Source organism: Hemiscyllium ocellatum, chromosome 40 (genome assembly GCF_020745735.1).
Source record: "Hemiscyllium ocellatum isolate sHemOce1 chromosome 40, sHemOce1.pat.X.cur, whole genome shotgun sequence".
In the NCBI taxonomy this organism is placed as follows: domain Eukaryota; kingdom Metazoa; phylum Chordata; class Chondrichthyes; order Orectolobiformes; family Hemiscylliidae; genus Hemiscyllium; species Hemiscyllium ocellatum.
The window spans coordinates 4,011,014-4,016,603 of NC_083440.1; the positions used below are offsets into that span (position 1 = coordinate 4,011,014).

The 5,590-nt window shown below is 43.4% G+C and overlaps 1 non-coding gene across 1 annotated transcript; it reads left to right on the forward strand.

Moving 5' to 3' along the window:
• Positions 1 to 1,081: 1,081 nt before the first annotated feature.
• Positions 1,082 to 1,243, forward strand: LOC132834600 (U1 spliceosomal RNA). Its single transcript, XR_009647229.1, has one exon. It is a non-coding gene; the product is annotated as a U1 spliceosomal RNA (small nuclear RNA).
• The last annotated feature ends 4,347 nt before the right edge of the window (positions 1,244 to 5,590 follow it).

A 5,590-nucleotide genomic window follows, 5' to 3' on the forward strand; every position in this document is an offset into this window, starting at 1 on the left:
CATCTTCCAATTTTTATGGAGGTCAAAGATGGACCGGGTCCAAAGGGACTCATTGTACAAAGATCTGGGCAACGGGGGAAAAATACACCCAATGCCACCCTCACCCTGATGGCCACCTTTGTCTGTGGCTGCATCAAGCTGTGCGTGGATCCCCGGTATGCAAACACTAACTGTCACTATGTAATGAGGTTCTACCTGTCCCTGGTGCTGTGAAGGATGGGTCTGGCCTCGCTGCAGCGGAACGCTTCGAGTAGTTGGACCATTCCGTTTTACCTGTCCTTCGTGGAGAAGTTTATGACGAAAAACACCTTTGACCACAAGTCCATGAGGAAGTGGTCAGCACGTAGTGTCCTTGAGACCTTTCGGGAAAAGGAGAGGGCGGATCCTATCTAGCTGTTCCCTGAGCAGACTGTCAAAGCCATTTGGCAGAATGCCTCATCGCCAGAACTTTCTAACAAGCACCACGATATGGCTTAGCTGGTGGTGAGAAGGGCTCTGCCTGTCAGATCCTTTATGCATGCCTGGACTCTCAGCTGCACCGCACGCTGCCCTCGAGCGGGGGGACGAGACTGTCACACATCTCCTTCTGGAATGTGCCTACGCAGAAGAAGTCTGGAGATGAATGCAGTGGTGTTTGTCAAGGTTCATCCCGAGCAGCGCTGTGATGCGGGACACCGTGCTCCACGGTCTGTTCCCCGGGATGCACACCGAGACAAACATCAACTGTGCCTGGAGGATCATCAATTTGGTGAAGGGCGCTCTCTGGGCGGTCCAAAACCTGTTGATCTTCCAGCTGAATGTGTTGACCCCGACTGAGTGTTGCAGACTGGCACATTCCAAGATCCAGGACTATGTGTTGAGTGACGCGCTGAAACTTGGGCCAGCTACTGCCAAGGCGTGGTGGGGAAAGACCACCGTGTAACATCTGCCTGCTTAAGAAGAACAGGGGGCCCACGCAGTCATTTGGGCTCAGCTGACGTCTCGGCTAAATGTATGGACATGTATATACAATGATAAATTTCGATCGCTGTATGCAAATGTATCTGTTTGTATGGCATGACCAACTGTAGAGACCATCAAATTATTTTTTGAATAAAGTATATTTTTGACATAAAAAAGTAGTTCTCCCAGGACGAGGCTATCCCATTGCACTTCCTGTGTGCTGACGCCTGCGATGTCCCCAAATGTGGGAAACTCGACTGCAAAATTTGTGGTAGTGGGAGACTGCGTTCGCACTCTCCCCAGGTTGACAAGCAAAAAGCAGATGTTCCAAAAGATGGCGCTCACTTGTGTTTCCCACAGCTTTCTTCTGTACCTCCCGTCTCTGTTCAACAAGTTGTCAGATATATGCTGCACATCTTACTTCATCCTGCTATAAACCACTATTTCAAAACCTTTTGACAAGAGCAACAAGCCAAGCCTTCAAATTACCCAATCTATTTCCCCGTATTTGTTGCCGTTTGCTGAAAATGCCTCTTTAAACAATTTATCAGAGAGAGGGAAAACAGCCCAGCCTATTCAGCCTCTCACTGTAACTCAAATCCTCCAACCTTGGCAACCTCCTTGTAAATCTTTTCTGAATCCCTTCAAGTTTCACAACATCGTTCCAATAGGTGATGTCCAGGGAAAAACTCTCAGTAGGAAAGTACTTACAATCGTCACAGCAGAATGTTAGTGAGAATGAAATGTAGATCTGATATTGCCTTCGCCAACAGACAGCACGTTCTGCAGTTCAAGATGTCACTCATTCCCCATGTGAGAACCAAAATCAGCAGGAAGTTAACAGAAAGACTCAGAAGGTAAAATACAAATAAAAAAATTAATTGTCAAACATTCTCCGCATCTGCCCACAGAGAAATGGAAGGTCTTCACATCTAACTGAGTCAGGGAATTAACCGATGGTAAAAAGCCATAGTTTTAAGGTGAAAGGCAAAGGTTTTGGTGGTGATTTGAGGAAATGGCTTTCACTCAGATAGTGGTGGCATTCTTGTAATTCAGTGCTTGGAGGCTAGTTGAGGCGGGAGACATCACAACTTTTAAAAGCTACCTGGGCCGAGACTAGATTTCATCCAGCTTCAGTAGCACACGCTTGGTGGACCTTTTCTGTACAATGGTCATAGAGTCTTAATCATTGAAAGGTACAACATCGAAACAAACCTTTCGGTCCAAATCGTCCATGCCGACTTCTGGGAAATAGGTTGGGAAGGGAACGATTTTCCTGAAATAAATCAAAGCCTGTGGATACTGGAAATATGAAACAGAAACAGACATAGCTGGCGAAATCCAGCAGGTATGGCAGCATCGGGGAGACAGAAACAGAATTAATGAAATCATTCTTCATCCAAAGACATTCATCTGAACATTTGTCAAGGAAATCGAAATATCAACTTCGTTTCCTCCTCACTCCAGGCCCTCTCATTGCAAGTGGATTGATTTCCAATAGGAAATTGAAATTTCTAGTATTGATATTTATCAGCTATGAAGCATTTGTTTGTCGGCTCTAAGCATACTGGGCTGGATTGGGGTCATAGATATATAGAGCATGAAACAGGCCCTTTGGTCCAAATCGTCCATGCCGACCAGATATTCAATCATCATCTACTCCCATTTGGCTGCATATCCCTTGAAACCTTTCCCCTTCAATTTTCCATTCAGTTGCTTTGTAAATGTTGTAATTTCATCATTCTCCATCATTTCCTCTGGTAGTTCATTCCATACATGTGCTAGCTTTTGTGTGAAAGACGTTTTACCTTTTAAATCTTTCCCCTCCAACTGTCAATCTATGCTCACTACCTCTGGACTCCCACAAACCAGGGAAAATACCTTGTCTATTTGCATTATCCATGACCTTGGGATTTTATAAACCGCTATAAGGTTATCCCTAGCCTCCAATGCCTCATTAAGACCAGACCTATTCAACGTTTAACAATAGCTCAAACCCTCCAAACCTGGCAACATCCTTGCAAATATTTAATGAACACTTTCAAGTTTCACACCGTGCTTCCTTTTGAAGTGAGATCAGAATTACACACAATTTTCCCAAAAGTGACCTAACTAGTGTCCTGTACAGCCGCAACATGACCACAATTCCTATACTAAATGTTCTGACCAATAAAGGAGCACATATTGAACGTCTTCTTCACTATTCCACCTACCAAAGTCTCCACTTCCAAGGAACTATGAAACTGCACTTCAAGGTCGATTTATTCAGTAGCACTCCCCAGGATCTCACCATGAAGTTAGTGAGATGTGATTTCCCACGTACAGAATCATGTTGAAATTTTCTATTCAGTCCTTGCCTATCCAAATGCAGGGTACATATAAATCCGTCAGGAATCCCTTCATCACTTGCCGATCACAAATGTCACGCTCATTGATCTATAGTTCCCCAACTTTTCCTTACCACCTTTTTTCAAATATTGGTAATAAATTAGCCAACATCCAGTCTTCCGACACCTCATTTGTGACTATTGATTATCCAAGTATTTTAACAATGGGCCAGCAATCACTTCCCTACCTTCCCACAGATTTCGAGGGTACACCTAATCAGGCCCTGCGGATTTATCCAACTTGATGTATTTTATGACATCTATCACCACCTCCTGTGTTATATGGAAATGTTTTAAGATGACACCATCTATTTCCCCCCAGTCTATATCCTCCATGTATATCTCCACACGAAACACTCATGCAAAATCCGTGTTTAGTATACCCCCTTCCACCACCGTCTCCTGAAATTCCACACAGAGGCTGTCTTGCTGATATTTGAGGTGTCTCATTCTCTCCTTAGAAGCCCTTTTGTCAGTACTGTATTTACGAAATCCCCTTAGATTCTCCAAAGCCTTATTTGCCAAATTTATCTTATGTCCCCTTTTACACCCCTACTCTTCAATGGATTCACTCAACCCGTGCTATCTACACTTGATGTATGCTTCATTATTTTTCAGAACCAAAACCTGGACCTGCCAGCTTTTCCTTTGCCGAAACAGGAATGTACTCTTTCTGGACTCTCATTATCTCATGTATGAAGGCTTCTCATTTTCCAGCTGTTCCTTTTCGTGAGAACATCGCCCTCCAATTAACTTTTGAAAGTTCTTGCCGAATAGTGTTCCTTCAATTTGGAACTTTAACATTTAAATTCAGTCGATACTTTTCTGTCATTATTTTAAACTAACAGAACTCAAGTCTCTGACCCCAAACTGCTCCCCCAACTATCCCTCTGTCACTTGTTTTGCACGTTCACTTGCAGATACATCCACATCCTGAATCAGAAAATTTTAATAGGCACACTTAACAAATTCTTTTTCATCCAAGCACTCAATAATGTGGAAGTCCAACTCTATCTTTGGAAAGTTAAAATCACCTACAATTACCACACTACTATTCTCACAATTAATTGAGATCCCTTTACAAATGTGCTTCTCGATTTCCTACTGACTCTTGAAGGGTCTGTCGTACAGTCCCAATAATGCAATCAGCTCAACCTTATTTCTCAGTGACAAAGAAATGACTTGTGTAGATGTAATCCCAAGATATCTTCGCTAAGTGCATCCGAAATATAATCACTTATCAGAAAGCAAATCCCCCTCTTCTCTTTCGTCCGTTCTTTCCATCCTACAGGATATCTACCTTGCAACTTTAATCGGCCAGCCATATCCATCCCTGAAAAATACCTTTGTAACTGCTATGAAATTCCAATCTCATGTATCTATCAACACCCTCAGTTTATTTGTCTTCCCTGTTGGGCATCTTGTCTAGAAATAAATGCAATTTAACTTGTCAGTCCTTCTTCATTCTCTGCTTTGTTCCTGCCTGCCCTGAATTTTCCCAACGGTATCAATCTCAGTCTGGTCTCTTTCCTCACTATCTCCCTGGCCACAACCAACAGCTCCCCCCCAGCCCCACAAAATCCTTGCATGCCCACTCCATCCTTAATAGTTAAATATTCCCGAGCAACTCTCGCAAATCTTCCTGAGAGTTAATTAGCTCTCTTCCAATTCAGGTGCAATCTGTCCTCCTTATCCTGGTCACTTCACCACAGAAAAGTATCCGAAGATCAAAAAAATGTGATCTCTTCTCCCCTGCATCAGCTCCTCAGCTACATATGCATCTGCTCTATCCTGCTATTCCTACACTCAGTTGCCCGTGGCAACAAGAGTAATCCAGATATTACAAACCTCAGGTCTCTCTTTTCAATTTCATGCATTATCTCTTACATTCTCCTTCAGAATTTCATCTTTCTTCCTTCCTATGTCGTCAGTTCCAATGAAAAAACGACCTACTGTTGGTCCTACTCCTCTTTGAGAATATATCTGAACCCTCTCCGAGATATCTTTGATCCTGACAGCAGTGAGGCAACATGTGCTCTTGGGCACAGAAACTACTGTCTGTGTCTCTAACGAGATAGTCCCCTATCACAGTCGTTCATAACCTGACGTGACTCTCTTTACATTCAAATCAGCGTTGGTGCCAGAAACGTGGCTGTTCATGCTCCATTCCCCTCAGTGTCCATCACCCAGTACGTTTTCAAAAACAACATACCTTTTCAAGAAAGGGATAGCCACGTTAGAATCCTGCACTACCTATCTCC